The following is a 22,486-nucleotide window of genomic DNA, read 5'->3' as shown; positions in this document are numbered from 1 at the left end:
TTTCCCCTCGGAGTATCCCTCTACTCGTCCATTCCTGTTTTGCTCTCCTCGTTTTACCCCCACGTATTTTTCCTTCTTTCTCGCTTTCTAGTTTGTTGTTGTGTTTCTCTTACTATCCCTCATCCTGTCTTTCGCCTGCTCCCCTCTGTTGCCTCTCTGCTTTCCTATTTTGCTTTCTGTCCTTGTTTATTTACTTACCTCCGTAATCCCAGCTTGCCCAGGTTATGGCGTTCAACTCACCTGCGGACTGCCTTCCACTTCAAAGCGTCCATGACGTTCAACTCACCAGAGAACTGGCTTCCGCTACTGAGCCACTGGATCCTCAGCATGCAGGACTTCCGTTCCATAAAGATCCGGCAATCTTCCCATCCGATCCAGGACTATCCTTGCCAACCATCAATCCGCTACACCAACTTACTCTGAGAGGTTTTTTTAAGCGGCTGCTTTTTTCCTCTCCACTTGGTCCCTGCGGAAGAGGAGTCCTCTGCTTCCCTGTATAACAGGGAATCAGTGTGGCTTCTTACCGCGGAAGACCGTACCTCTTCACAAGAAAGAAGAAGTCAAAGAAGAAGCTACACAGGCGCAAGCTCACATCGGAAGAGACAGGTGAGGAGGAAGGGGAGGTGGACACAGATATCGCAGATATACAACCTTTCATTGCTGAGCGTGATAGTTTGCAACGCCAAGAAGATAAATCAATGTCATCCCCTGAACAGGTTTAGGAGCTTCTTTCCGCGGTGCATAATTTAACCCAGGAACTGCAGGCAGTCAAGGCTGAGAATGCGACCCTTAGACAGAGGGTCGACCGTCATGAACAATCCCGTAGTAACCTTCCTCCTATGTCCTTATCCTGTGGTAAATATGACGGATCCCCTCATAAATTTAAAGAGTTTGTGGAGGCATGTATCATCCATTATACGTTCAGACCCCAGACCTATGCCACTGATCAAGCCCGCATAGAATTTCTGGTGTCCAACCTAACTGGTAATGCCTTATCTTGGGCTACACCACTAGTGACAAGTGCCAGTCCTCTACTGCAAGACTATTCCGGGTTCACTGCCCAGTTCAAGTTGGCCTTCAAGAGGCAAGAGACCGCTGTGGTTGCCAGTGAACAATTGCTGGACATTCGGCAAGGTAACTCTGACCTGTTGTCTTACATTTCCCACTTCAAACGAGTGGCAGCTGAAGCAGGTTGGCAGGAAAACGCCCAATATGCCATTTTTCGTCGGGGTCTGAGAGAAGACCTTAAGGACGAACTAGCAAGGGTGCCTAGGCCCACTACCCTTTCCGAGCTTTGGTCCACAGTTCTCCAGCTGGATTTCTGTCTATCAGAAAGGTGTTCAGAGCATCGAAAGAACTGTGGGTTTCCAGTCCTGTCTGAACCTAGTGTGTCCACCTCCACTCCCACCTATTTGGGTAAGGAAGAACCCATGCAGATTGGGACTACTCAAGGACCCCTTACGCCCGTAGAACGTAAGCGACGACGGGACAACAACTTGTGTATGTACTGTGGATCTAACCAACACATTTTGAGAAATTGTCCTGATGTGCTACCACCATCTTATGGTGGTAGCTGTCCAATTGTGTCTTCCACAACACACCTTTGAAGTTTTGGCTTTGCTGGATTGCGGGCCGCAGGATGCTATATGGACATCGTCTGGGCCGACAAGACCGGCATTGGCCGTTTGGAGAAAGAAGATGATCAAAAGGTGGAGGGTGTCGACGGCAAACCCCTAAGTTCTGGCCTCATCACCCATACCACTCCTTCAATGGTCATGAAAGTACTCCATTACACCGAAAATATTCAATTCGACCTGATCAGAGCTGCACACTTCCCGGTTATTCTGGGAGTATCTTGGCTGACATGTTTCACAGTAGCCAAAACTCTAATAAGAAAACAGTTATCATTTTACTGTTCAACATGGCAAGCTTATGAATATTGCACCTCCATCATGTATGCTGCACACAATGCCTATATTTCTACATGAGTACCTTAGTATACTGCATAGAACCTCATAATAGAATGCTACGTATATCAAAGCATGGCTTAATGCACTAATTAGGACTTGATATGTATTCCAATGATCCTTCACACTTTTTGGTCAACATTACAATAAGAATACCTTCTACAGAGTTTTCATTCAAAGTAAATGTACATGTGATGTCATCAGTGATGTCATCAATGACATTTTTGATGTCATCTTTGATGTCCTGGGTGTTAGTGTTAGCAGTGCACAGTGCTGGACACAAGGGCTTAGGAGTTGTTTAGAAGTTATGTAATTGATACTGCATTCTGAGGTTGTAATGCATATATTCTGTAAGTGTGCTATAAACTAATATTTAAATAAATAATGAATTAGGTAGATGAGGAGCAGAAAGACTCAGACCACACCACGAACTAATGATGTCACTTGCCAAACCAATGCCACTTAAAAGCAACTACATGTTGAGACTCAGCATGCTCGTCTCAAGATTCAGAGTCTGTATGCAGATGTCCAGTGGATGGTTTTTGAACTGAATGTCACCAGTGACACATGGAAAGTAACCATGGATCATTGTTACAGAACACAGTGTCACCCAGAAGAGACAGACAACACAGAAGATGTTTCAGAATTACTTGCAGACCCACTCACACAATCCACACCCTCTAAAAAATGTCAATCAGAGAAAGAGACAATGTTCTTTGTTTCCCCAATACATGCTGAAAATCAGAAATAGCACACACTGAAATGACTTAAGCATCTTTTTGATTGATCGATGAATTTATTAATGGTTTGGACTTCACTCTTCCTAGTCTGGAGGACTTGTCCACCACCATCGAACCACAAACCACTGTACTGCAGGACAATTGGCTATTAAGGGCGCCAAAATACATTGTATTCAACAGATGCCTGCTAGAGTTGATCAAAATGATTGAATGCAATCATAAATTACGTAGAAGGATTTGTGTGGAGCCACTGGTGAAGTTTACTCGTGTAGTCAAATGCACCAACCTGAACTTCAAGGAAGGCTTTTTCCACCAACATAACACCTTTACATGGTCTGCTCAACCTATCCCTGGAAACAAGCCTGCTAGAAATGTACTTTGTTCATCTGCTTTATTGTTCGGTGTATCAAAGTTCAGTAAAATTTAACGTTTCTGTAAATTTGTGGGACTTGCGTTCCTTGCAAAAACTGCAAACTACAAATATCAGAGCAATTTCTTGCCTGGAATCTTAAACAGATGTCAATGGACAATGCTATCTCGGGCAAAAGGCTCAGGGTGCTGGTGATAGACAATGCACAGTTCTGATTTTTCTGCTAAATTCTGCACTTACCACTTCCAAGACATGGAAAGCAAAAATTATTGTGAGTTCAGTCATTGTGCATGTGTCTGAATGTACATCCTCTGTTGCCATGGAGAAATATGGTTGCATTAAATTAATTGAACTTCTGTAATCCAGGGGAATGCAAATAGACCTGATAGCCACTGGCAGGCACGTTGGAATAGCAAAGGCAGTGCTAGAGCAGTTCCCACACAAGTATCAATTTGATAAATGGCATATCGCTAAATCAATATCTAAAAAAATAACAGCTGCTGGTAGAAAAGGGGTACAGAAAACAATTTAAATTGGTCACAGTCTATCAGCAACCATCATTGGTGGATCTCAAAAACTTGTTAGGGATCTGTAAATATTCTTCTTGAAAAGTGGCTTCCAATGCTGCACCATTGTTCAAACATGTACTCTTGGGAGGCACATTAACATTTCACTAAGGAGCAGGAGCGTAAGAATGTAAGGCTCTCCTAGCAGCTGTGACATGTTCTCTCCTTTGCAAGCCTGCAGCAATATGTACTGCGTTGTTTTGAATCACCTGTAGACGGGCCAGGTTGTGTTTGGAGATGCCAAGCAGAAGACTGGAACAGTAATCCAGTTTGGCTCCTATAATTGCCGCGCAACCGTGGCACGGTTAGCCGATGAAAGGAAGGGCTGTAACAGGGCCAGAAGTTTCAGATGATAACAAGTGCTAGACACAAGACTGTTAACCTGACCGTTCATAGATCATTCTTGATCAAAGATCACCCCAAGTGTCTTGACCTTGTGCTGTGTGGGAATATCGCAAGCTGCAATTTTGAAGGAGAAATACTCTGGATCAAGATACCTCAGCTGTGTAGCAGTACCTAGCATCATAGATTCTTTCTTCGAACTGTTGAGGGCAAGCCTATTTGCTTGTATCCATGTTTGAAAGAGTTCATAGGTGGAGCTCAAGGAGGTAGAGTCCAAAACGTAATCCCCTTTAAGGGGAATGAGGCATTGCCTGTCATCCTCATAGTTAGCGTACAATACACCTAATTCATCTATTTGCTTAAATAAGGGGAGCATAAACATATTAAAAAGAGTGGGTGACGCACACAAGCCTTGTGGGACCCCGCAGGAAACAATGAACTACCCAGCTGGGGCATCCTCAAAGAACACCCTTGCCCTATGATCTGCCAGGAATGATTTCATCCATTTGGTGGCTGAAACAGAAAAATTTGCTGGACCCCGTAATCTCTCTGCCGGAATAGAATGATCCACTAGATCGAAAGAGGCAGAGAGATCCGGGAGCACAAGCATGGTGGTCTTGCCCTTTGACATAAACTGCAATGTATTGGTCTTGACTTCAAGTAGGGTAGACTCTACTATGAGCTCTTCTAAAGCCCCATTGCTTGGGCCCCAAGATGCCATGTTCAACTAGAAAGTTATCAATCTGTAGATATGCTACCTTATCTAAGATTTTTAGCAGATAGGGTTAATTCGTAATTAGGTTGATAATTTCCTGCAATGACGGGGTCAAGAGAGTTTTTTTTATTAATGGTGAAATAGAAGCTTGTTTTATAGTACTAGGGACAACATTTTGCCTAAAAGACGCATTGACAAATTTGGTTATGAGAGGTACCAATTGAGGGGCACAGGCTTTCACTGTAACAGCCGGGCAAACATCACCCTTACAATAAGTGGGTTTCAGCTTGCTAAGGATGTCGGCAAGATACTGCTCAGAGATAGGCTGAAAAGCGAACTCAGGAAAGGTCCTGGGCATTGCATGCCCTAAAGTGTCATTGTGGTCTGCAATTCTATCCCTTTTCTTGCAGACGATGTTTGCCTGATTTTTAAAAAATGTATCCGAGAAGGCCTCTTGAATGTCATTACGCCTCTTGGAATCTCTGATAGCTTGCCCAGGCATAGGACGTTGGGCCTCCAGTTCTTTGAGGATACTAAAAAGCTCCTTGGAACTGGAAGCTGCCCCAGAGATGCAATGCTCATAAAAATTTCTTTTCGCTTTGAAAATATATGTTTTATAGGCCTTGGCTGCCTGAGTGTAGAGGAGTTTATTCTCATTGGACTTATTTTTTTCCCACTGTTTGAGTGCAAAGCATTTATTTTTCTTGAGCACGCGAATCTCCACGGTGTACCATTGTTTATCGGGTTGTCTCTTGAGTACACGTGACTTGAATGGTGCCATACTCTCAACAGCTGTTTCCAATGACCTATGGAAGGCAGGGGAGAGTTCTTCAGCCGAGGGCAGGTCACTCAGGTTATTAGTAATGGGTAGAATGAAGGGTGCCATGGCTCTAGGAGTGAGTTCACGTGTATTTCTGTAAGAAACCCGACAACTTTTCCTTATGATTTTCGTGACTGGAGGAATGGACATGATCCAGTCCAAAAGATGATGGTCTGACCATGGGCATTGAGTATTATGTACATTTTCAATGATGATGCTGTGTGATAGAACCCAATCCAAGGTCTTTACTTTAACATGAGCAGGTGACATAATGTCCTGGTTAAACCCGAGATCGAGTAGCATAGTTTTAGTCATCATGGCTGGAACGTCTGACCGAGTAAAATACCCAAAATTAAAGTCCCCTAATATCAAAGTTCTAGTGTTAGGTTTCAATGTGGGGGCTAAAAGGTCACTAAGATTTGACACAAAATCTGCTGTACTATGTGGTGGTCTATAGATAACAATTACCTTGATCGTGGTGGTGGGATTTACTTGGAACTTAGCCCAGATCACTTTGCAGTCTGGGATTTATATATTCTCAATTTTATGAATGTTTAATGCTTGGTTGTAGGGTAAAGCTACCCCACCGCCCATAGCATTCATACGGCTACTCCTTATGATATTATATCCATCAGGCACAGCAACAGTGAGAGCAGGTCCTGCTGCATTATGCAGCCAAGACTCAGTAATGGCATCGAGATCGATGTGCTGATCGATAATATGATCTGTGACCTCTGTAGAGTGCTTAATGAGAGACCTTGTATTTAGTAGCATACATTTCATCTTCCTAGGACAACCAATGACTGAGTTTTTCTGACAGTCATTGTGTAACATATCAGATGCACATGGCATGGAAAGTAAAGTTGGGTCCTTTTGGTCTGGCCCTGGTGACTCATTGCCTCCAAGACCAGGGTCAGAGGACCATTGTAACATGGATGATGGCTGACCCCTGGTAGCTTGGATTGTTAGAGTGTTCCCCACACCCACATCTTGTGGGGGTTGTGACTTCTCACAATAGGGAACAATCCTGCTAGGCATGGTATATGCCAACGAGGGATTGATCAATGGAGCCAAAGAAACACCCACCTTCTCACCTGCTCCAATGTTACATCTAGTGCTCGCCATGGAACCCGGAGGAATGGTGTCAGAGGATATGAATGTAGAGGAGGCCACCATGACGCCGTGATCCAATGCGAATCTGCGTAAACCGGCCTTGCTGATGCAGCGGCGCTAATGGGCTGCCGACGGAGCTTAAGGACAGCTAGAAATATGGGTAATGTAGTTGAAAGAAACTACCGCCGGCAGTTAGCCATGTTCATACAGACAGCACCACGAAAGAGTGCTTGCTGGCTAAGAGGGACACTTAGCAAGTAAAGCAACAGTATACTGGATGTTAGGTAGAGCAATGAGATACTCTTGTGAACAATATAGTGATGGCACAAACTCCCACAAAATTCAAATTTAGGTCTTTCTATGTGTTTCAAATCTAGGTAGTTCAAGATATTGCACTCAAAAATCAAATCTGATATTTCCTCACTAAGCATACAATTCCTAACTATCGTACACAGCATACACACCCCAAAGTGAACGGCATGCATACAATCATGCAAACAGGTACCAACTTTGTTGCTCTTAATGCAAATAAGCATCATCTTCTTAGAAAAAGTAAAGAGTCGAGCCTATTCCACAAGGAGTTGCATTTGCAAGTCAGGCATAGATCTTTTGCAATGGCTAATTACCTACCTTTCATGTTTTATACCTCTGTCGCATTTACCCCATTTTCCATACACATCATCCTATGGTGCCCTTCTATTTCACCACATCCTTGATGCCCCTTCATTCTCTGCTTAGTTACAGTTAAGTTTCATATCTCTATTACCCTTTTGCGTCATCCCTTTACTCTTTACTCAATTCCCTTTCCTTACCTGTTACGCAACCCCTTTCCTTTGCCCATATTGCTCATTGACAAATTGCGTGTAACTCACCACCTTCCATTGCCCTGGTTCACATGTACATGGTAGATCACATTTATTTGCCACCCATCTTCTGCTAGACACAACAAGAAGTGTGGTCAGGTACTTAATGGCAGCTATTGGATCTGCCCATGGACAGCCCAACGAAAGACGCAGAGTGGACTTCACATTTATTGTGCTGACATGTTGCACTCTATTTAAAGTCTGCTGCATATTTCAATTCATTTCAATTTATGGAAGCAGAGGTAATTCGAGGGGTGTCATCCTGGGATATGTGATGGAGATGGAGTAAGAGAGATCTATAATATGTATTTGGGTTTTCAAGGAAGCTGAGGTGCTTTCCTTTAAAATACTTGACATTTTTAAAAAGGGACAATGAAAGTGGTGAAAAGGATGTCATCTCAGATGCCCACATTCTCACGGCCTTTATCAGAAAATGCGGAAAAGTGACAATATTGACAATTACGTGCATAAACTATGACCCGTAGTAGTATTATTATTCCACTATTAAGTAATACCTAACTGTTACATTCTTATGTGCATGTTATTCCACTGCGCCCAAAAGTGAGTACCACAAACTAACACACTTGTAATATTCATGGTTATTATTCAGGGTGCTATTAAACTCTTTTTTGTTATGAACTCACAAGCTCTCAGGAATCCCATCAGAACAGATGAGAAGCAGTCATAAAATCAAAGCAAGAAAAAACTCTTATAACATATGGAATCTAACTTGTTTGGCAAGTAGGATTTGTAGCAAGGGGCTGCGGATTGCAACAGACCAAAGATTCATGAGCCTCAGTGTTAACCAACATTGACAGCTCGGGTGACAGAATATAATTTAAATGCATTGTTTGCCGAGGTGCAGTATGAACATGCGCCTGTGGCCTATGCATTTCTCTATGTCCAAGATGATTTGTTAAATGAGTTTGCATGTTTTTGTTCGGCACTGAAGGTGGGTAGCGAATAGCTAGTTAGCTAACAGCAATACATACTTATCAGATGTTGGAAGTAGGTGCATTCAGTAATGTTGCAAAATGTGGCACATTCCCAAAGACAAAATGATTTAACCGATTGACAGAATTCCAGAAGTCGTATTGGGTTTGAGGTGGAAAAGTCAGTTTTCATGGTATGTATTAGAATTCAGTTTTTTGAGAAGTGAGGAGATGGCTTGCATGTGTACAGGCGCCATACTGTTAGGTTACGTTGTGAGGGGGTTGATTGAATTTACACTGTAGGAAGACTAGTGCGTGTTTCTAAAACCTCTTCAGACAGTAATGCAATCACCACCTAGCCTGATCTGAACCGTATGGGCAGACCGATCTGCAGGCCAACCCCACTGCTGCAGGATGGCCTCCCTTCTGGGCATCCATAACAAACGATTCATACATACCCAGGGCACATGAGTGGTTGTGGCCATTAGCAAACAGCAATATGTGGTGTCCCTTTTCCGCACCTCTCCTAGCTGCATGTGTTGAAGTAGCCAAAATCGGGTTGGGTTTGAGTGCCGTGAGACTGTTAAAATTGAAGTAAATATTGTGTTATGTGGAATAGTTGAAATATTTCATTTGATTCAATGCACAGCTTGCTATTGAAATTAGAAAATAATATTGTGCATTTCTGTGTCATTTGTTACCGAAAACGAAATCTTCCTTTGGCTGGCTGAGAACACACAATAAAGTGTCTCTTTCTTATTTGTCCTTGAATTGTCCGTACTAACTATTTGAAGGCCTCATTACACGGTCGGAGGTAACCATGCCGCTATTAGCGGCATGGCTACTCCCTTACCGCATACCGGATCCGGGTAGGCGGTATGGGGACTTACCGAGTCATTCCGACACTGGAGGACCCGGTAAGTCCCCATTCCAAATACCATTCCCCATTCCCATTTGAGCCCCCATAGGGCTCAATGGGAATGGGGAAGGAGCTAATAACGGTACCGTTATTAGCTATGAAGTCCCTCAGCAGGTCCCATCCTTAACGCCTAGTCAGACCAGGCGTTAAGGACGGGACCAGCTGAGGGACCTCGTAGTAGGGCGCTAAGGAATTACCGGCACCGGTGACCTTACCGGTGCCGGTAATCCCTTAGCGCCCACTGTGTAATGAGGCCCAATGTGTCAAATATCCACAAAGACCTGATAAGTTTCACCTTAATGAAACCGAGCATAAGAAAGTTACGTTTTTTTATTACTGAGATCTGCCGCCTGAGATGGTTGCTCATCCTAACATAGAGACAATTTAAAATCAGCAAATAATGTATGCATAGTTTTACATAATATTTATGCGACTAAAGTTGGCATTTGTGCAATATGCTTGATGATTAATGATGTGCCAGATTAACGTTAAATGTGACCCAAAGGGCCTCATTACGACCCTGGCGGATGGACCATGGTGCTATTAGCACCATGGTCCATGCCGGTAACTTTCCGACTCCGCCATGGCGGAATGGGGAATTACCACCCCATTCCGAGGTTGGTGGAGTGGTAATTCCCCCTTCCGCCATGGCCCTTCCCCATTCCCATTTTTGCCCCATAGGGCATAATGGGAATGGGGAAGGCGCTAAGTACGGTGCTGCAAATTGCGGCACCTTACTTAGCACCAAGGTCCCTTTGCGGCATGGTTTTTAACGCCTGCAAAAAGCAGGCGTTAAAATCACCATCCCGCAAAGGGACCTTGTAATCAGGCGCTAAGGGTCGGCGCCGTTTACGGCGCCGTAAAACCCTTAACGCCTGACTCGTAATGAGGCCCAAAGACTAGACATTGGGCTTCATTACGACCCAGGCGGTAAGTTACCGCCTGGGTCGTACCCTTACCACCATGGTGTAAACTACGTTTACACCATGGTGGATGGCGGATTTACCGCCCCATTCCAAGGTGAGTGGGGCGGTAAATCCCCATTTCCCATTTTACCCTTCCCCATTCCCATTTTTGCCCCATAGGGCATAATGGGAATGGGGAAAGGCGCTAATTACGCCACCGTAAATTACGGTGGCGTAATTAGCACCAAGGTCCCTTTGCGGCATGGGTTTTAACGCCTGCAAAAAGCAGGCGTTAAAATCACCATCCCGCAAAGGGACCTTGGAATCAGGCGTTAAGGGTCGGCGCCGTTTACGGCGCCGTAAACCCCTTAACGCCTGGGTCCTAATGAGGGCCATTGTACATGTAAATTGCACTGTAAATTGTTACAACATATTTATGTACTATGCATATCATTTCTTAAAATGGGTACTGAAACATATTTTTCCATTTCCCAAATTTACATAGCATGTGCGTTTGTGACGGATACAATATTCCTGTGTACGCTTTCTTCAACCAAAATTGGGCAATAAACGTCAACAACGCCTTTGTAATATCAATATTTTGGGACAATCGTCAGGCACAAGTGTTTGCATGTGCGATTGCAATAGTAAGATGCAACATGCCAGCTTTTATGGTCTGAATACGTGCGGTTGGAAAAGTGTTGCATTTTGAAGTGAAAGGATTCCTTCGAATGGATTGTGTCCTCCCACGTATTCCTCATTTTATGATATTCGTATCCCAGCTTCAGCTGCTTCGGAATGTTTTTTAACCAGGGGGCACTGTGTTCTAGACTGCGGAGTCGAAGTCCCTCGAGGGCCGCCATTGGGCGTCAACGTCATCAACTGTATAAGGATTCGAGCAGCGTCAGTTACCTCAGTTCCGTTTTTCCGACGCAACTGCTTCGTTACTAACGGCGCATCAAGCATTTCTTCGACGATGTCCTCGTCTTCAACACCCTGCACACCCAAGACATGGTTAAAAAAATGTCTGAAGTGTGGCAGGAAGATGTCTGTAACCGACCCCCATCGGAATTGCCTCTAGTGCCTCATCCCAGACCATCGGTTGGATGAGTGCGGGTCCTGTCAGGCCATGTCTAATAAGGCTCTTAGTGAACGCAGAGGTAAGCTGACGGTGGGGGAGGAGAAATATAAGTGTTCAAAAAGACAAAAGGATTCGGATGAATCCGGTAGAAAATCGCATCACGAGTCGAGGAGGTCGAGATCGGAGAGTCGCTCGAGGAAATCTTCCTCGTCTTTGACTAAAAAGTCAAAGAAGCGACATACATAGGTCTTCTTTCTCCTCGTCCTCTTCTGAGAGCAAAGTAACTTACCCATCAAAGCATGATTCCCCAGAAAAATTGGAGGCCTTCAGGGCTTTGATGCTTAAAATATTCGAGAACGTGGCCCAGACCCCCTCGAAGTTGCAGCGTGGTGATCATGCCTCTACTCTTTCTAAAAGTGACAGAGGAAAATCAAGATCGAATCATGCAAGATTTGAAAAAGGGTCAAGAGTGTCTTCAAGGGAAAGTTCCCCGACGCCTCGCACTAAGTCTAAGCCTCCGGTGCATAAATCGGGGCTAACGGAATCGGCATCAGCGTCAAAGTCGAAGCCAAGACTCGACTCAACACCGTCGATGACCATAGCATCGAGACAGATGACGAAGATGATGTCGACACGTTTAGCTGTATCTAAGCCTCCTTCAACAGCATCAAAGCCTCCTTTGACACCGTCGAAGCCACCGTCTACCCTATCAACGGCTTTGACGCCTTTATCGAGGCCTTATTTAATACCAAGATCCAAGTCGACACCATTGTCCACACCTAGGCAAATTCCACCGTCTTTGCCTGAAAAGACTTTCCACCCTCAACCTTGACAGGAATTCTTTAGATCCATGTCATCTATATATGAAGAACATTCCTCTGAAGCGGATGTCACTCCAGCTGGAGTTAGGTTCGGAGCCAGAGAGGTCCCTGAAGAACTAGTGGACCGACAGTCTAAAATAACAGAACTTTATGACAGTCTCCAAAATGCAAGTGGCTTAGACACTTCACCTGGAGTGGATTTTGAAAGGCCAGATCCTACAGATCATGCTGATCCCAGTTATAGGAACCTTATGGGAAGGGTCATTGATTTTATGGGCTGGAAAGCAGCTTCTGTGGATTTTGACCAGGATGCCATGAATGACATCCTGAGTGAGTGTCCTTTAAAAGATCCTGTGCTCCCATTCCACAAGGCACTGCAAAAAAGAGTAATGGTGAATTGGAACACTCCTGATTTGATTGCAGCAGTAAATAAGAAACTGGCACCAAAATAAAGGCCAACTTTATCAGACCCAGAATACTTTTCCAAACATCCATCTCCTGAAAGTCTAGCGGTGCAAGCTGCAACCTCCACTAGGCAATCAGCCTACCCATCAATACCACCAGACAGGGACGATAAAAAAGTTGATGCTTGGGGCTGGAAAGCTTTTTCTTCCGGCAGCATGGCACTGAAATTGACTAATGTCTCTGCACATTAGCAAGATTTACTTATACCTTGTGGGACTGCATGTCATCAGCGGCTGAACGCATCCCGGAAGGTGAGGAACGGGAGGGTTTCCTGGCTATAGTGAAGGATGGTAAAGAGGCTATGGAGGAATGCCTTCAGTCAGGATTGGACACTGCGGATAGTATAAGCAGGTCCACAGCATCTAGCACGGTCTTGCGCAGATTCGCATGGCTAAGAAAATCTGGTTTTGTACCTGATGTGCAGTCTAGATGACTTAATATGCCTTTTGACGGATTGAGGTTGTTTGGCAGCAAGGCAGACGAGAGCTTGAAGAAGCTGCAGATCTCAAAAGCAGCAGCAAAATCACTCAGCGCCGCTATAAGGCAACCTCAACAACCTTCTTACGCAGGCTCATCTTCCTGGAAGAGTCGCCCCTTTCGCTTCTATTCCTCTTTTGGAAAAGGGAGGGGGCAGACCAGTCAGAGAGGCCAACAGAGAAAACCCTTTCATGGTGGAAAAGGGAGAAGTGCTAGCTCAGCCACAGCAGCAGCTACTACCTCCTCAGCCACTGCTGCAGCCGCTGCAAAGCCACTTTGAGGTCTTAACCCACAAAACCCCGGTGGGAGGCAGAATGTCTCGGTATCTAGACGAATGGCGGGGCATTACGTCAGATGCCTGGGCACTAGAGATAGTGACCCATGGTTACTACCTTCCTTTTCATCAAAGACCTCAAGATCATCCACCAGGATCCAACTCTGTAAAAATTCCAGTCCCGCTCCTTGTGCAGGAGATTTTAACCCTGCTAGAGAAAGGTGAAATAGAACATGTACCTGTAGCGGAGAGGAACAAGGGCTGGTACTCCCCCTATTTTCTCATCCCCAAAAAGGACTGAGGATTGAGACCCATCTTGGACTTGAGAAGCTTGAACAAGTTCTTCAGGAAGGACAGGACAAGTTCAAGATGGTGACCCTTTCTCAGATCCTTCAGGCTCTTCAGCTTCAGGACTTGCTGGTTTCATTGGACCTTCAGGATGCTTACTTTCATGTGTCAATCCATCTCAAGCACAGAAAGTACTTGAGGTTCGCAATTGGTGGTTCTTAGTATCAGTTTCGGGTTCTACCATTTGGGCTGACCTTCGCCCGAGGGTTTTCACCAAACTGATGGTGGTGGTGGCAGCGAGTATCAGAAGAAGGGGGATTCACGTCTACCCTTATCTGGACGATTGGCTAATCAGGGCGAGTTCATCCTAATGAGCCCAGGAACATCTGGCCTTAACCTGCCACTTCTTACACAGTCTGGGCTTCTCCCTCAATTACAAGAAGTCACAAATGATTCCAAGCCAAAAACTTCAATTCATAGGAGCGATCCTGGACACTTCCTCAGGGAAAGCCTTGTCTCCCGAGGAGAGAGCTCACCACATTCTGCAGATGGTAATGAAGTTTGAGAATGCCCAACATCTACCAGCTTTCGACTTTCTAAGGTTGCTAGGCCTCATGGCATCCTGCATTTGTCTGGTGCCAGAGGCCAGACTGAGGATGAGCTCCCTTCAGTGGGCCCTCAGGGCTCAATGGTCCCAGTTGTCGGGGGAGATGTCAGCCCTCCTACAAGTCCCGACCAAAGTGGCTCAAGATCTCCTATGGTGGGCTTGCAAGGAGAATATCCTCATGGGGGAACATTTTTGGCAACCATGGCCGGAGATAACAGTAGTGCTGTACACCTCACTCACGGGGTGGGGAGCCCACACCAAAGATCTGACAATCATTGGTCGTTGGTCTCCATCGGAGTCCAAACTACACATCAACCTTTTGGAGCTGAGAGCAATCAGACTAGCACTGAAGGCTTTTCTGCCCTCTGTACAGGGAAAGAATGTTCTGAAAATGAGGGACAACACAGTGGCCATGTACTACCTCATCAAAAGAGGAGGCGTAGGATCACTTCCGCTGTGCATAGAGGCAATACAGCTCTGGCTCTGGGCAATGCAAGAAGGAGTCTCTCTATCGGCAGTTCACCTCTTCGGAGAGCTAAACTCGGCGGCAGACGCTCTGAGCAGGCAGAGCACAGTCTCCCACGAATGGGAACTAGCTCAGGAAGTCCTTGAAGAGATCTTCACCCTTTAGGGAACCCCTCAAATGGATCTGTTAGTGACCGGGCCCAACCAGAAGTGCGAACTGTGTTGCTCAAGGGAATTTCCCCCAAGAGGAGCTTTTGGGGACGCATTCATAGTGGACTGGGTATTTCCACTCCTTCACGCATTTCCTCCAGTCCCCGTGATTCCTCACATAATCAGGAGGTTGAGAAAGTTCAGGAAAACCATGATCCTAATTGCCCCGGATTGGGCCAGAGGAGGTGGTACCCGGACCTTCTGGACATGTCCATCTGCCCTCCAATACATCTTCCACAAAGAGAGAATCTTCTCTCGCAAGAGGAAGGTCGGGGTCTCCATCCAGAGGTCAAGACACTCAGCCTTCATGCATGGCTTCTGAGAGGCTAAGGTAGTAGGATTGGGACCTCCCGGATGACATAATGGAGATTTTGCTTTCGGCCAGAAGCCTAGAAACAAAATCCCTGTACCAGTGTCGTTGGAACAATTTCAGTGACTGGTGCAGAGATAAGAATGTGGATCCATTTCTTTGTAATACTCCAACAGTACTTTCTTTTCTCTTACACTTAGCCAATTTGGGCTCCAAGTTGGAACTATAAAAGGTTACTTGGCAGCACTATCTATCTTTGGTGTCCTATTTTAAAATGCCTTTAGTCATTCAAATTCTTGAAAGGGTTGACAAATGTATACCCTCTGACACCTTTTCAGGTGCCCATCTGGGATTAAAATCTAGTCTTAAAATTTCTCATGTGTGTTCCTTTCAAACCTTTACATTCTTGTCCATTAAGACTGCTCACTCTCAAGACAATTCTATTAGTGGCTATAACATCAGCCCGCAGGGTAAGTGAGTTGCAGGCAATGGCCCTCATTAGGACCCTGGCGCTAAGAGTTTAACAGCGCCATAATAGGCTGCGGCGCCGTTAACCACTTAGGGCCTTACTACGAGGTCCCTTTGCGGTACCCGACCTTAAAGTAGGGACCCGCAAAGGGACTCTCGAGGTAAGTACGGTACCGCAATTTGCGGTACCGTACTTACCGCCTTCCCCAGTCCCATTGAGCCCTATGGGGCAAAAATGGGAATGGGGAAGGGCCAATGTTCAATGGGGAATTACCGCCCCACCAACCTTGGAATGGGGTGGTAATTTCCCCATTGAACATTGGCGGACTTGTTACAATACCGGCACCAACCATGGTGCTAATAGTGCCATGGTTTAGCGCCGGTGTTGTAATGAGGGCCACTGTCTTGTAAGCCTCCTCACACCATTTTCCACAGGGAGAAAGTTTTTTAAAAGTCAAACCATCTTTCTTGCCGAAAATAGTGTCTGATTTTCATCTGTCACAAAAGATTGTCTTACCTTCCTTTTATCCTCCACCTCACGCTAATAAGAAAGAGCAACGGTTACATAGACTGGACCCTAAAAGGGCTCTATGTTTCGACAGTTCCAGATTGGCAAATCTCCGACAATGTGACCAACTATTCGTTGGATATACTGAGCACAACTTGGGCCTTGCAGTATCTAAACAAACTCTATCCAGATGGATAATTCTAGCATGCTCTGAATGCTATAAACTAGCTAGAAACGAGCCTCCATATGGATTAAGGGCTCATTCAACCAGAGGCATGGCAACTTCCACGGCTCTTCAGAGGGGTGTCCCGGTGCAGGATATTTGTGCTGTGGCCATCTGGTCGTCAATGCACACCTTTGTAAATCATTACTACTTTGACTCTACTTCATATCAAGGAGGACTATTTGCAAAAGCTGTCCGTCATTCAATCCATAATTAATATTTCTAGTACTCCCTCCTCCAAAATTGCCACTGCTATGGGAGTCTATCATAAAATGAGGAATACATGGGAGGACACAATCCATTCGAAGAACAAGTTACTTACCAACTGTAATGTTCTTTCGATTGGATGTTCCTCCCATGTATTCCTCATCGACCCTCCCATCCTACCCCTCCGTACAGTTTACGCCAGTTGCACTCTAACTTCCTTAAGAGCCTGAGGACTTAAAACCTGATCAGCTGATGCCACCATGAACACCGTAAAAACAGAACTGAGGTAACGGACGTTGCTCGAGCCTTTTATACAGCGGATGACGTCGACGCCTGACGGCAGTCCTCGAGGGACTTTGACTCCGCAGTTTTGAACACAGCGCCCCCTGGTGAAAAATGTTTCCCGAAACAGCTGAAGCTGGGATACGAATATCATAAGATGAGTAATACGTGGGAGGAACATCCAATCGAAAGAACGTTACAGTTGGTAAGTAACTTGTTCTTTCTTCTCACTAACGGAACACCATATGCGTTGATGAACCATCAGGGATGGAGCATAAGCGCATTAGATTTAACCACACAGAACTTTGACTAAAGATTACTAATACAGGGATTTATCGATCGATCAAGGCAATCAGCAATATTTGCTGGAAGTTGACAGTAATAGAAAAAATGCAAAGCATGCAATGTTTTCAAGCTATCACTTATACTGGCAAAAGTTATAAATGTTTTTGTGGATTTAATTTTCTATTTTGAGCGCTATGTTAAAAATATAACTACTTTTTACATTCCCAACTATTTCTATTTTCCTCAAGATATAGGTTATTTACTCCTTTCAATGAGAAAAAAGAGAACATTTGCGCCTGTGTGTGGATGTGTCTGTTGATCTTCATGGTTTTGCGTCAGGTAACATTAAGACGTGGGTGATGACCGCATACTCTTGGCTATGCTGTCCACAAACGTCATGAGAATAGATGGAGCATATCGTTTTCACTAGTGATGCCAGCTTGAGTGGTGGTTGATCTGAATTACTGCCATGAGGGCACTTGAACTTAGGGCGATGGATCAGCAGCTAGGTTTAGCAAAAGATGGCGGTACCCGACCCGTCTTTTTCACGTGTGTAAATGTGAGAAAAACTAAGGTATGATGCATTGGCATTCTTTCTATGATCGATCGATGGATACTCAAAAATACATGCCCGATCTATTGGGCCAATAAAATGTCTGAGTGAACTTCCCCTTTAATTAACAAGTGATCCAAGCATCAGGGCCCAAGCCATTCCTTTCACCCTTTTGCGGCACCTCATGAATCATCTGATTTCACCCGATCTGTCGACTGAAATGCTTGCGAGGTATGATAGAGGAATAGGGGAAGCTTTTTTCTGGACTTGCATTCGAAGACCACCGAGACCTCATTTTACCCAAAATTGTGGGACTTGCATTTTTCCTAAATGTAAACTTGGAAGAAAAACTACAAGTCCCAGAATTCAAAGGAAATAATAGGGCTCGATCCCTTCTCACCCATGCCAGGGGAAACTTAAGATCTTCTGTGATTTTGCTTTTGGCTGGCGAGAGCCAATTGAAATCTATGGACGGGTATTAGACTTGGTGTATGAATAAACTGAATCCAAGGCAGGTTACACCTGCCAAAGGACATGGGAGATGGGTGGAATATCTACACTGAGCTGGAAGTCCAAGCTGTACCCAACAGAAGGAAGCCTCATTCCTCCAAGGGGAGGAGAGAAATTGGCCTTCCATTATTTGCTTTTTTAACCGAGTTTGTTCAATGTCTATTGTTTTCTTGCGTCAACAAGTATTGTTAAGCCTATTGCTTCTTTTGTATTTGTATTTGTATTTTCTCCAGCATTGGATCTTTCATGGATTCACATGCTTAGAATATTCCCCGTCGTCAGGCTGGGAACCCTCGGTATATTTATAAAGGCCTTTCCTATAGGAAAAATTCTGACACTTCTGTGTCCTATCTATGTCGTTAATCGGGCTGCGTACGCTTGACCCAATAGGACGTAGGGATATGAATAGCCCCACCCCCACGGCTCCCTTCAGATTTCAACCGTCTCCAAAGTAGCGGGAGCACCTCGTGTTTGTTTCTACTTCGGTACAAGGTTGAGTTCTACCTTGCTCAGTTTAAATTGTCCGGAAAGCGTTATTCCGTCCGTGTGCAACCTGCAGACTTAAAAAAGTTTATTAAGGAGATGGGCACATGGATTGTTTGTACTGTCTGCACCCTCACCACTCGGTGGACAGTTGTGAGATCTGGAAAGGCTTCTCACAGAAGACGCTAAAGGATAGAAATAGACGCCTGGTGACGTGGCTGAATGAAGGAACTTATCCTTCATCGGAGGTAGGGTCAGCGTGCAGCATGGCGTCCAGGACCAAGTCATCCAAATCGGAGTCCCATCACGCTTTGTGTCGGCGGAACCTCCTCCGAAGAAGCCGCGTTCGATGGAGAAAGGCCCACCAGAAAAACATCAGGCAAAAGAATCCTTTTCGAAACATGGACAAGATCGCCATCAGGCAAAGTCTTCATCTTCATCGAAGAAAGGCAAGGACCCTTCGAAAACCACCTCCTCAGGCGATCATCACAGGTCGTCCTCGAGTAGAGAATCGATGAGGCATAAATCTGGCTAAAAAAAGGCAGGATCGCCAAAGGAGTCTGTGTCACAGCCTATTCCATCGTCTAGACTCCGTCACTGAAGAGAGTGTTACCGTCGACGCAGGCAGGGCCCGTAGTGGCCTCGTTCAATACGAGGGCGACGACAGACGTATCCACGTTGACATCGTCGACGTTGAGCCTACAGGGGAGTGGCAGCCGGAGGTGTATGATGCGGTTCTACCGGAGGCTCTACTGCAGCCGGAGGCGGCCTTCTCAGTATCATCCATGGAGGAGGATCGAGAACAGATTGCCGGTCCAACAGATCTGGGTTGGCAGGCATTGTCGACTTGTGCGCAAAATGTCCCTGCTGCGTCGTCGTCGTTATTAAATCCTCAATCTATATTATCCTTGCAAGTGCTGTCCACTCTACAGTCTCTCCTGAAGCGGCTGGATGAGAAACTACCCCTCGTAGACGCACCTTCGGGGATGCCGACGAGAACTACCGATGACGAACCAGGTCCTACGACACGAGTTATGGAAAATCCAGCCTCCCGACCAGTGAGCGAAGAACCACCGCGCTCATACCCAGAGGAAGGGGAGCTACAGGATTCAGATTCGGAACCTAGAGACTCTTTTTCAGAGGTATCCTCATCCCCTTCGAGGGATCCTACATGGGAGTCGGAGGCGGAGATGGAAGCACCTAGGAGCCCGGCTCAGCCATCACCACCGGACGACATCAGCGCTTTTCATGCAATGATGGGAAAAGCCTTTATTGAATTTGGTCTGAGCCCAGAGGAGGAAAATAAAGAGTACTTCTTGTTCGACCATATGGGGAAAAGAAGGAAATCAGTCTTCTTAGTTCCCATTCTAGACCACGTCTGGCAGGAAGGTTTGAGGACTTCCATTTTCAGAACCAGCGATAAAGGGCAGGTTGGAGAAGAAGTTCCAGGTTCCAGACTCTACGCCTAAATGTTTGACTCCTCAACCAGTGGTGTCGGCTGCAGCAGCTAGGAAGGTCAGATCACAGCACAAATGTTCTACCCCGCCGGATAACGAGGCTAGAAGACAAGACACCTTTGGCAAAAGGTTCTGTCCGTAGGAGCGATGACAGTTAAAGCAGCTAATTCGCTGGCAATTATGGCAAGATATGACAGAGAAATGTGGCATCGTTTGGCCCCTAACCTAGAGCACCTTCCTGAAGAACAAAGAAAGTCGGCTATGTTACTGGTCCGCAAAGGGGAAGAAGCGTCGAACCACTCGATTAACATTCCGGTGGATTTAGCGGAGTCTGGTTTTAAACAAATAAACAATGGAATGGTTTTGAGAGGTCAGGCCTGGCTAAAATGTACTAATTTCAGACCGGAAGTTCAGTACAAGGTACTCGATATGCCGAGTGAGGGTGATCAACTGTTTGGTGAGAAAGTCGACGAGGCATTAAAAGGTATGAAGGAGGAGACGGATACAGCCAGGTCGCTAGGAGCCCTACAGAGTGGAAGAGCCTTTCACTCCTTTCATCCCTTCCGCGGGGCATCAGGAAATTCCCATTTTACTGCATCAAGAGACCGAAACTTCAGCAGGCCATCTTACGCCTCCCAAGGTTATAGACGAGCGGTCCAGGCAATGAGAAAAGGTCTAAACTACCAGGCTTTAAGAAGAGGATATTCATCGTCGACAAAGGACAGGCAGTCAAAGTCACAACAATGACATGTTACAGGACGTCCTGGGAGGAAGGGTGGCCCATTGCGTCGACGAATGGGAAAGTATAACAACAGACCGCTGGGTATTGGACACGATAAAACTAGGCCACTCTCTGCAGTTCAAGGAAACGCCATCACAAATTCCACCCGTGTATTCGGCGCAACCTCATCTTCACATATTATATCAAGAAGTGGAGCTTATGCTGCAGAAAGGGGCTCTAGAATTAGTTCCAGTGGCCGAGAGGGGTCAGGGAGTTTACTCTCGTTACTTCGTGGTCAAAAACCCAGCGGCAAATGGCGACCTATTCTGGACTTTCGGACCTTCAACAAGACCCTGAAAAGTTTAAAGTTCAAGATGCTTACTTTTCAGGAGGTAATCCGGTCAGTACAGCCGGGAGATTTTCTAGCGTTGTTGGATCTACAGGACGCATACTTTCATATACCGGTGCGTTGATGGCACAGAACATTTCTAAGGTTCGTGGTAGGTCGAAGCTATTACCAGTTCAAAGTACTCCCCTTTGGACTAAAGTCGTCTCCCAGGACGTTCACCAAGTGTTTGGCTCCAGTGGCAGCGTGGCTGCGAAGAAGAGGTCATCATGTTTACCCGTATCTCGACGATTGGCTGGTAAGAGGCTCGTCTCCGAGCATAACTCAAGCAAGTCTAGAGGCCACCATGCAACTTCTGAAGCGCTTGGGGATTGCGATAAACTTCGAGAAGTCCTCCCTTTCGCCCTCAAGGAACTTAGTATTTCTGGGAGCGGAGTTCCAAACCCAATCAGGGCTAGTGAGGCCCTCAGTGGAAAGAATTAAGAAACTGACTCAAAAGGCAAAGGAATTGAGAGTGGGCACCAGAGTTTCCATCAGAAAATACATGTCGCTTCTAGGGGCCTTAGCATCTTGTATTTCATTGGTGAACAATTGCCGTCTCTTCATGAGGCCGATACAAGAGTTTCTGGCAGACCGGTGGTCCCAGAGTCAGGGCCTTTGGTCGGACAAACTGAGCATCGACCACAACCTGTGGCAGGCACTTCAATGGTGGCAGCTTTCCAAAAACCTGACAAAGGGTATGCCCCTGCAGGAGCCGGATTTCCAAGCAACGGTTGTGACGGATGCATCGCTGAAGGGATGGGGAGCTCATCTAGGCCCCCTACAAGTTCAAGGTCAATGGTCGCCAGCAGAGTCCACTCTTCACATAAACGTGCTAGAGTTAAGAGTGGTACGTTGGGCACTAAAGTCTTTTCTGCCGCGTATACAAGCGTCAGTTGTCAGACTACTAACTGACAATACAACAACGATGTTCTATCTCAGGAAGCAAGGAGGCACACGATCCAGGACACTCTCGAGCGAAGCTCAGAAAATATGACCTTGGGCCCTCAAACAGAATCACCATAATGGCTTACCATCTGCCAGGGGTAAAGAATGTACAGGCAGACTCCCTCAGCAGGGAACTGAACCAACTGCACGAATGGGAGCTGCACGACAGTCAGCTAATGAAAGTCTTCAGAAAATGGGGTCATCCA

The sequence above is a fragment of the Ambystoma mexicanum genome, chromosome 1p (assembly GCF_040938575.1).
Source record: "Ambystoma mexicanum isolate Mex_15411 chromosome 1p, UKY_AmexF1_1, whole genome shotgun sequence".
Taxonomy (NCBI): domain Eukaryota; kingdom Metazoa; phylum Chordata; class Amphibia; order Caudata; family Ambystomatidae; genus Ambystoma; species Ambystoma mexicanum.
Note: the sequence above shows the minus strand (reverse complement) of the source record.